The sequence below is a fragment of the Rhincodon typus genome, chromosome 11 (genome assembly GCF_021869965.1).
Source record: "Rhincodon typus isolate 14 chromosome 11, sRhiTyp1.1, whole genome shotgun sequence".
Classification (NCBI taxonomy): domain Eukaryota; kingdom Metazoa; phylum Chordata; class Chondrichthyes; order Orectolobiformes; family Rhincodontidae; genus Rhincodon; species Rhincodon typus.
In genome coordinates, this window is record NC_063342.1 from 53348444 (window position 1) to 53358605 (window position 10162).

General features: G+C 39.0%; 1 protein-coding gene across 8 annotated transcripts in view; it reads right to left on the reverse strand.

Annotated features, from left to right (window-relative positions):
* Positions 1-10162, reverse strand: part of tab3 (TGF-beta activated kinase 1 (MAP3K7) binding protein 3) — a 112418-nt gene that overhangs the window by 89475 nt on the left and 12781 nt on the right. The gene's annotated exons all lie outside the window — the stretch shown is intronic.

Genomic DNA, 10162 nt, shown 5'->3' on the forward strand with positions numbered 1-10162 from the left:
CTGAAGAAATAAAGTGAACAAAAATATTTCCATCTTAAATTGAGATCATCTGTAAGAATATGAGTTTGAAAGAATTCTATAGGATTAGGCACTGCAAGTGTTAAATAATACCAAATGTTCTCTAAAGCTTTTGCTCTGCAAAAATACACTGCTTCAGACTATCTATCATAAATGACCATAGTTTGGTAGAAGTGACTTATTGCTAGAAAATGCATAACAAAACGAGATTGAAAGCTGTGTGCAGCCTGATCTCCAACATATTTGTGGCTGCAGAACAAGCAAATGTTTGTAAGTGAATGGGGTATGAAATATAATTCTTTGTACAATTTTCCAGTTTTAGGTATTGTTAAATTGCAGTTTAAGATTAAAGTGCTAATCTATGTTTATTACAACCTGTTTGATATAGGGAATTGCATGTTAAAATCTAGATCTTATTTAGTTAGAATCCTTGTTCTCAAGAATTGCCCTAGATTCCATCAACCTTGGAAACAGAAAACAAACACAGAAAAGGCTTGTGCTAAGCTTAAAATGCAGATAAGAAAAGCCAAAATACCTGGACATAAAAAGAGAACTTAATGTGATTATGGATGAGCTCCTCTGTAGTTTCAACATTCAAAGTATATTTTTGTAGATTTAGGTTATCCTCAAAGTAAAAGAGCCAGAAAGAGCACCACACAGGTGGAGATCTAGAATTAAGTATAACGTGTGAAAAATGAGCCATGCCACTACCTAAAAGACAATGACTGTAAAATAATCTTCAACTATATAATAGTCGGGGGTAGTAGCTCAGAATGCAGTATTAGAAATTGAATATGGAGTCTGCTTTGAACTGCTGAATACACAGTCCAGAAGAAATCTCAAGCATATTACAGCAGAAATGAGTACTCAACATGAAAGGCTTTAATCAAGTTCTAAGTACACTTCCCACTACATAATGTGCATTTTTAAACAATGTAGTACAACATAATTATGGTCAGGGGAAGTGCAATAGCCTTTTGGAAAGTATCGTTGCCCAACTAGTGGCCAAATGAAGAAGGTTGTATAAAATATAAAATGTAGAAGCTAATGATAATGGAAACAGTGTGAAAGCCATGAAAAAGAAATCATTTCAATGCTCATACCAAAAAACACTTTGAAAATTAAACTCCTATGTAGACATTCATTCATAGGTCCTGTATTTGCCTCAATGCATCCATATACAAGTTTTCCAGTCAAAACTTTTTTAAAAAAGTTAATTAGTACTTTAATGAAGTTACCAGGATGCAAATCAACATTGTTAATTTTACCATTAAAATCACAGATTTTCCAATAGCATTTGATTCAGAGATCAGTTTACCTGGAATGAAAACACCCATGCCAAGTTTTGCTGTCTCAAAAGAACGCATCCCAGGGAGAATGACTATTGCTCCATACCTGCATGTTTTCATATTGCTTGGCTTAGCTCATTTGTTCAAGAGTGGAGACCAGAACCTCAGTGTGACCCAAGCAACTACAACTTGCATTTATAGACATGCAGGGGAAGGAGAGGGAGCCAAGACAGTTGAAGCCGTGGCCAACAGAGAGGAGTAGCGATACACAAGGTCAGAACTGGAGGAACTGAACCATCTTGATGCTTGTAGGGCTGAAAGGGGCTAAAAAGAAAATAAAATGGAGCACGGCTATTAATGGACTTGAAACAAAGGATGAGAATTTCACTTTTAAGTGTCAGCAGGCTGGAGGGGTGTTAAAATGGCTGGAACTTGAGGTGACCACAGTAAATACAGAGTTTTGAATGACCTCAACTGTATGGAGAGAATAAACATGGCAGGTTAACTAGGAGGGCCTTGGGGCAATTGGACCTGAAGTTGGCAAAAGCAAGGAATTTTAGCTACAAATTCGTTGCGATATGGGCAAAGCACTGACGGACATCAGGGAGTTGAAGAAGCGTACATAGGGGAGGATATTCAACCAAGTCAGGGCTTCTAAGATTGTCAACAATCTGGTTCAGCCTAAGACAGTGAGCAGGGGAAGTGTGGAATTAGTCATAAGGGAACCGGAATCTGACAAAACAGAAGCTTCAGAGGGATCAAGGAGGAAGTATGGAACAACTACGTTTTTTTTGATGCCTGGAATACTAGGGGTCTCAATCACACAGGCTATTAGCAGAATCAACTTTATTCGTGGTCAAAGACTAGCTTGGTCTCCTTTAACTTTCCATACGCAAATCAACTTCAATTAGATCACTCACCATTACAAATTCAAGGGGATTCAAGTCATGTTCATAGAACCTGCTGTCATAATTTAGTCTTGTACTACTTCCAAGGCCAACATAATCTTTAAATTTGATTCATAAAACATAGAACACTTTAGATGGAGTCTGAACAATGCTCAGTACAGCTCAAATGTGACTCCATCCTCTTTCTATTCCAACTTTAAGATAAAGATGACATTCCAGTAACTTCTGATTGTGAAAAATTAAAACAACTTGTATCTGTGCAATAGGTCTTCTGGCCACCCAAATAGTTTAGCTCCTACAAAACTCCTTGTCTGAATTTTACGGCTAGAATATTTTCCTTCTTGAATCTAAAATAGATAAACTCACATTACTTAAATCTTTTTTTTGTAAATATCCTTTAATTTATGTTGCTCACTAACTTCCTGCTCCATCCATAATCTCGAGATTCCCCCTAACCTAGTGGAGGTCTTGTGCGTAGCACTTCTACCTCTGAGCCAGAAGCTCCAGGTTCAAGTCCCACTCCAGGACATGATAGCCAACCAAAGTGATGTATAACTGAGCCAAATAGGTCAATTATCAACTTGCATGCCAAAGGTAGTCAACAAGAATGGGAGAGACACCTGGTCAGCCATGTGACGGAAAGCTGATTGGAACCTCTGGTATCACTATGTGCACATAGCTCCAACCTGCAACATATTCAAATGCATACTGTCCAACAGCTCAGACTCCAAGAGGACTGCAATACACACTATCTAACTTAAGGTCACCTGCAAACATAATCAACTACTTTATCGTATGTATTATACAGGGTGAAAAGTTTAGACCAGAGTACAGATTCCTGGGACCATCATTTTCATATTCCATATTGCAACCCCTTCCATTTTCTTCCCCACATTGTCTTTCTGCATCACCCTGTTGGTTCGTAAAAGGCTCTCCCAGTCTACTGAATCTCAACCTTTCATTACCCCTTGCCTGATTTTCTGACCATAACTGTTTAACCTTTTAGAGATTTGCAGCAGTTTTATACTGTTGCAATTATGTCTTTGATTATTCTGCACTGTCTGTTTGTCGATTTACCAATTAACAATTCAATTAATGGTCAATTAATTTCTCATTCCTTCAGTTTAAAACCCTCATCTATGACTTCCTTTCAAACCAAGTAATAAACTTAATAGTTTTATAGCCATTATTTTCAAGATGTTCTGTTAGAAGTCATATGATTAATTATCTCTGGCTCAATACTCATCACTGAACTTACTAAACCGAGTAAGGCCAACTAGTTATCTTGTTGGAATCCATTCCAAAAAATGGTTGACTTGACACTGAAGCTGCTTTGCTTCTACCAATCTGTGAAAATAAATAGTCTATTATAATCAAATTGCCCTAGATTTTGCAGAGAAGATGCTAAAACCATCACTGCTCATCACAATTATTTCTCTAAATCTAACAAAACTTGCGCAGTTGAGCACGGAAATACAGAACGACCAGCACAGATAGTGCACTTTTCCAGAGTGCACTGCTGAGGAACTGCAGACAGATATGAAATCGCCATCACTGGACTGATGAAAACCTGCCTTTTACACAATATATAAACCTGAAAAAAGTTTGCCTTGTTTAATGAGCTAAGACTCGAGATTTAAACAGTTCATTACTGATGCAATAGCCACAGTAGCACTAAATTTATAGTCTTGGAATGTTAAATTTCTCCAGTATATTGAATCAAAATAGAAAATCAATATTTCAATTCTTTTTAAAGTTAATGATATTTTATTTCCTACCTTAAACCATGTATCTCCTAATCAGTTATTTTGCTCAGTAGTGGAAATATTCAGAACATTTTATTTTCTGGTGTACACTTATAAGAATAGTAGAATGCAAATCACAGACGTCTTACAAAGCAAGTGGAGGCCATTCAGTTCATCACACCAGCACCAACTCGAAGGAGCATCATTACCGAGTGCCAATCTCCTACTTTTTCCCCATATCCTTGTATGTTATTTTTATCCAAATAATCATCTATTGCCATCAAATAACTCAAGTTAGCCAGCCTCCACCACAGCTTCAGCCAGTGCATTCCATAGCCAAACTACTTGCCGAGTGAATTTTTTCATGTCACGAATACTTTTTTTTTGCAAATCACCTCAAACTATGCCCTTTTGTTCTTTATCCTTTTTTCAAGCAGAGACAGTTTCTCCCTATCTACTCTATCCAGCCTGCTCATGATTGTGAAAACCTCCGACAGATCTCTTCTTAGCCATCTTCTCTCCAAGGACAACAGTCACAACTGAAACAATTCTTGTAAATCACTTCTGCACTCTCTCCACTGCTTTCATATCATTACTTTAATGTGAAGCACAGAAATATGCACATTACTCCAAATGAGGCCTAACCAGTGTCATATACAAGTTCAATATCACCTTGGTCTTGTACTCTGCGCCCCTTTCAATAAAGCAGAGGATACTGTCCATACTTACTGCTCTCTCTACCTGTTCTATAGCTTAAATGATCTGTGCACAAATACATGCAGGTCCCTCTGCTCCTGCACTCCCTTTAGAACTGTATCCCCAATTTTTACATTTTCTTTCAAAGTTTTTCCTATGAAAATGCATCACTTCACATTTCTCTGCATTGAAACTCATCTACCAGCTATTTGTTCACTCCACCAACAGTGTGTGAAATTCTACACTGTCCTCCTCGCAGTTTCCAAAATTACTTACCCAGCTCAAAGACACTATTGATTCTGAATGCCTGGAAACCCCTTTACTTTGATACTAGGTTAAAACTGATCTCACAAAAGGGAAAATCCATGCCAGAGTTCAATAGACTTTTGATGGCAGCTTCCTTTGGACTCAGCAGTGAGTGCTGTCGCTTTCTGCAGACCACAAAACTTAAGCCATTGCATGTGGGAGAAACAAACAAATCTTGACAAGGTAAGATATAGAGAGGATGTTTCCTCTTGTGGGAAAGTCTAGGACCGGAGAACATTATCTCAGACTGAGGAGTCACCCAGTTTGCACAGAATCAAGGAGGAGTTCTTCTCTCAGAGAATAGTCAAACTGTGGAATTCTTTACCATAAACGGCTGTTGATGCTAGATCATTATGAATATTCAAGGCTGAGGCTGATAGAGTAATCAGTACGGGAATTAAGTGTTAAGGGAAAAAGGCAGCAAAGTGGAGTTGAAGATTATCAGATCTTACTGAATGGTAGAGCAGACACAATGGGCCAAATAGGTTTTCTCTTCATGGATATGGTCATTGCCTGGAACCTGCATAGCTCAATGTTACTTCTCTCCACCAATCCACATCTGCCAACCCACACACACATATCAAACTATGCCTAAATTTTGTCCTAATCTTGCCACCTATGGGCATAGACAGCTTCATTATCAGAATGTCAGTTGACAGCTTCCACAAGAGTGCTGCATACCCAATATTTTAATTGTCAGATCACCCTCACAGAAATCCTTGCTTCACTCTTTTCTTTAAAAAAAATCTAAATTACTTTCTCCAACCAACCTGCTCTGAAACGTTATCACACACCTCTTGAGCAGGTGCGACTTGAGAGGCACGTGGCCTCTCAATCCAGAAGTAAGAACGCTGCCACTGTACCACAAGAGGGCCCCTCTACTTTCATTGTTTGAATGTTTTTTCAAATTAACTTTTATTCCCTGATCAACCTGTTGAAAGATGTTATTTTACACCTCTCTGGAGCAGGTGAGACTTGAACCTCAGCCTCCTGGCTCAAAGGTAGGGACACTACCACTCTATCACAAGAGCCTCCCCAAAGTGAAAAATCAAGAAAGCAGGGAAATGCAGGGTACAAACCTGCACGGGGAGGCCCCAGTGGATTTCAAATCCATCACCTTAACCAATTGGCCAAAACTACTGGGCATATTTTCAAACCAACCTGTTCAAGGGTATCATTCTACATCTCTGGAATAGATGGGACTTGAACCTAGGCCTCTTGGCTCAGAGAGAAGGACACTACTAGTGTACCATAAGAGTCCTGAAGAAGCAATGATGGGAGAATACATTTTTTTTGAAAAACTTAACCCATTTTTCTAATCAACCTGTTCAGTGATGTTACTACACACCTCTGGAGCAGGTGGTACTTGAACCCAGGCCTCCCAGTCCAGGGATATTACTTGTGCATCACAACAGGGCTACTCTCCTTTCATTGCTGTACTATAAGTTGCCTTATCCTTTGCAGCTGCCCAACAGTTATGAGATTATTGCAGCCTGTGTAAATGCGAGCAGGGACTGCATGGAGGGTATGCAAACTGACTACAGTACCATGGTGCAGAGGACCATTCAAATTGGGGGGAGTAGAAAGGAACCTACTAGAGTTAGGGCACAGTATAGGCAGGAAAATACAGTCTCTGCAGCTGAGAGTGTGAGCCCCATATGTTGTTCCCTGCTCAGCTCCAGTCCTTGGAGCTGAAGGAGTTTCTGAAGTGGGAGGGAAGGATCCGTGTGTGCACCCACAACATTGTCAGGACTAAAAAAAGTGGTTGTGATAATACAGCAGCAGCAAGTGGTTAAATTAAAAAGCAGAAACACAGAAATAACAATTTCTGCATTATTACCTGAGCCAAGAGAAAACTGGCAGAAGGCAACAGGATTAGAGAGTTGAATGCTTGGCTCAAGGATTGGTGAAAGACATGTCTTCCAATTTATGGGGCTCTGGCTCCAGTATTAGAGAAAAAGGGAGCTGTTCTGTTGTCTTTAAAGAGTAATGCAACCAAGAATGTAGACAGGCTCAAAACTAAATATTTCTCGGAGGGTTCAGGCAGATGTAATTGAGAAAGTAAATGAGAAAGTGAAAAGCAAGAATACAGGGTTGTACTATTGCTAATGATTACTAGCATGTGACAGGAAGGGACTGCACATGCAAACCTAAGACCAAACTGGCAAATATAATTAGAATTGTGAAAGATAATAAAAACAGAATTAAAAGGTTCTCAATCCGAATGCATACAGTATTCATAACAAAATAGATACTCTGATAAACAAACGTAGTAAACTAAATATGATAGCCAATACAGGGACATGGTTGCAAGGTGCCCAAGACTGAGAAATGACTATTAAAGGGCATTTGACATTCTAGAAAGATGAGGGAGATGCAGATGGAGTAGCTCTGTCAATAAATGATGACAAGTATAGTACAGCAGTGAAAAATTATCTTGGCTTAGAAGATCAAGATGTGGAATTAATTTGGATGGTGATAAGAAATAGCAAAGTAAACAATTCACTGTGGGAATATGTAAATTTATAAAACCCCGAAAGTATCTGTACCGAACAATAAAAAGGCTGTTGCAAGAAAGGTACTGCAATAATTGTGCATGATTTTAACAATCATAAAATGGATAAAATCAGAATGTCAAAGTAGCCTGGAGAAAAGTTTACAGAATGTATTCGGGACAGTTTTTTTTAGAGAACAATGTGTTATGGAACATATCATGTGCAGGTTATTTTAGATGTAACATTGCGTAACGAGTCAAGATTAATAATTTCATAATAAGGAATCCTCTATGAAAATATGATGGCAAAAATTGATTTCACATTTGGTTTGAGTGCAAGAAATCTAAACCTAGTCACTCAGTATTAAATCAAGACAATTACAAAGGTATAAAAGGCAGGTTTGGCTAAAGTAGATTGAGAAAACAGGTTAAAAGCAAGACAGTAGATTATCAAAGGTGGACATAAACACAAATTTCATAAACCCCAAAGATTTTTTTTTGCGAAAGAAAGACTCAATGGTAAGGATTCTGGGTAATCCAAGATGGAGGGCAGGAAAATGTTGTGGCTGCAAGAGCTGCTCCTTTTTTTGAGGTATTTTCAATGTTAAAGCTGATTTCCTCCAATTGTAAGAGCAATAATTACTGTTTTATAAGCTATTGCATCATTTTGGAACTTTGGGGGAGAAAAGATCAAAACAATGGCACTTTAAGAAAGGGAGAAGACAGATAAAGGCAGTGGCAGTGACCATATGGGAAGGATGTTGTGAACTTTGAAAGGGTTCAGAAAAGATTTACAAGCATGTTAGAGGGTTTGAGCTATAGGGAGGGGCTGAATAGGCTGGTGCTATTTTCCCTGGAGCATCAGAGGCTGAAGGGTGACCTTATAGAGGTTTATAAAATAATGAGGAGCATAGACAGGGGAAATAGTCAAGATCTTTTCCCTGGGGTGGGGAAGTCAAAAACTACGGGGCATAAGTTTAAGGTGAGACGGGAAAGATTTAAAAGGGACCTACGGGGCAACTTTCTTCATGCAGAGGGTGCTGCATGTATGGAATGAGCCGCCAGAGGACATGGTGGAGGCTAGAACAATTACAACACTTAAAAGGCATCTGGATGGGTATATGAAAAGGAAGGTTTTAAGAGGAATATGGTCCAACTGCTGGCAAATGGGACTAGATTTATCTAGGATATCTGGTCGGCATGGACAAGTTTGACCGTAGGGTCTGTTTCCATGCTGTACATCGCTATGACTCTAAATTAGGAATGGGGAGGCGATGGCCTAGTGGTTTTATCGCTGGACTGTTAATCCAGAGACCCAGATAATGTTTTAGGCACCCTGGTTCGAATCCCGCCACAGCAGATGGTGGAATTTGAATTCAATAAATATCTGGAATTAAGAATCTAATGATGACCATGAACCTATTGCTGGTTGTCAGAAAAAACCTTCTGGTTCACTAATATCCCTTTAGGGAAGGAAACTGCCATCCTTTCCTGGTCTGGCTTACATGTGACTCCAGACCCACAGCAATGTGATTGACTCATAGCTGCCCTCTGGGCAATTAGGGATGGGCAATGAATGCTGCCTGGCCAGCGACACCCTCATCCCTTAAATGAATAAAGGAATAAAAATGGTATCAAATTGAAAGAAATAATGTACAATGCTGTCAAGATTACTGGTTGGCCAAATTATTCATGAAATTATAGAAACGAGCAAAGGAAACTAACAAATAAAAGAGAAAAGACACCTGGCAAGAAAAATAAGACAGAGGGCAAGAACCTCTAACAATACATAAAAATTAACAAAGTAGTTCAAGCAAATGTTGGTCCCATACAGGATGAGACACATACCTAGGGTGGGAAACAAAGAAATGGCAGCGACTTTGAACATGTATTTAGATTTTGACTTTTGGGGACTACTTTCAGTTTTCAGGGACATCTTTATTGTTTTTGCTGGCTATTATTAGATGGTGCAATCATGCAATAATCTAACCTTCTTTATTTGTGGTGTTTGATCTTTATATCTCTTTGATAATCTGTCTATGCTACATCTACAAGGAGGATGTTTTTGTTGATCTGATAAAATCTCTCAAACCCTCAGACATGCCTGTTTTTCCAAACCCCTCCTCCCGCTCATTCAGCAACAGTGAGATCCACTGTCACCATAAAACCACTACCTCCAGCCAAAACTCAAATCTAGTACAGACTGTTGAGTTAAATGTCAAAAAATATCAGCATTCCTTCATATCTGACAGTTACACTAAAGTTCAATTAAAGTTCATACTTAATTATGTGCAACTTAAAAATCAGAAAGCATTTCTTTTAGACCTTGCTTTAAAAAAAAATCAAAACTCAGGATTGAGATCAGCTACTTTGAAGCTACAGCCCAAAAGGAACGGAAGAGAAAATGGTTTGTTGCTCACATGAAATAGGTTGTAGAAGGAGAAAGTACATGCAGTGTGATTACAGTGAGGTCCTGCACATTCAACATTGAATATTCAGAGACAGTAGGAACTGCAGATGCTGGAAAATCTGAGATAACAAGGTGTAAAGCTGGACAAACACAGCAGGCCAAGCAGCATCATAGGAGCAGGAAGGCTGACGTTTCGGGCCTACTCACTTCATCAGAAATGGGGGAGGGGAAGGGGGTTCTGAAATAAATAGGGAGAGAGGGGGAGGCGGATAGAAGATGGATAGAGGAGAAGATAG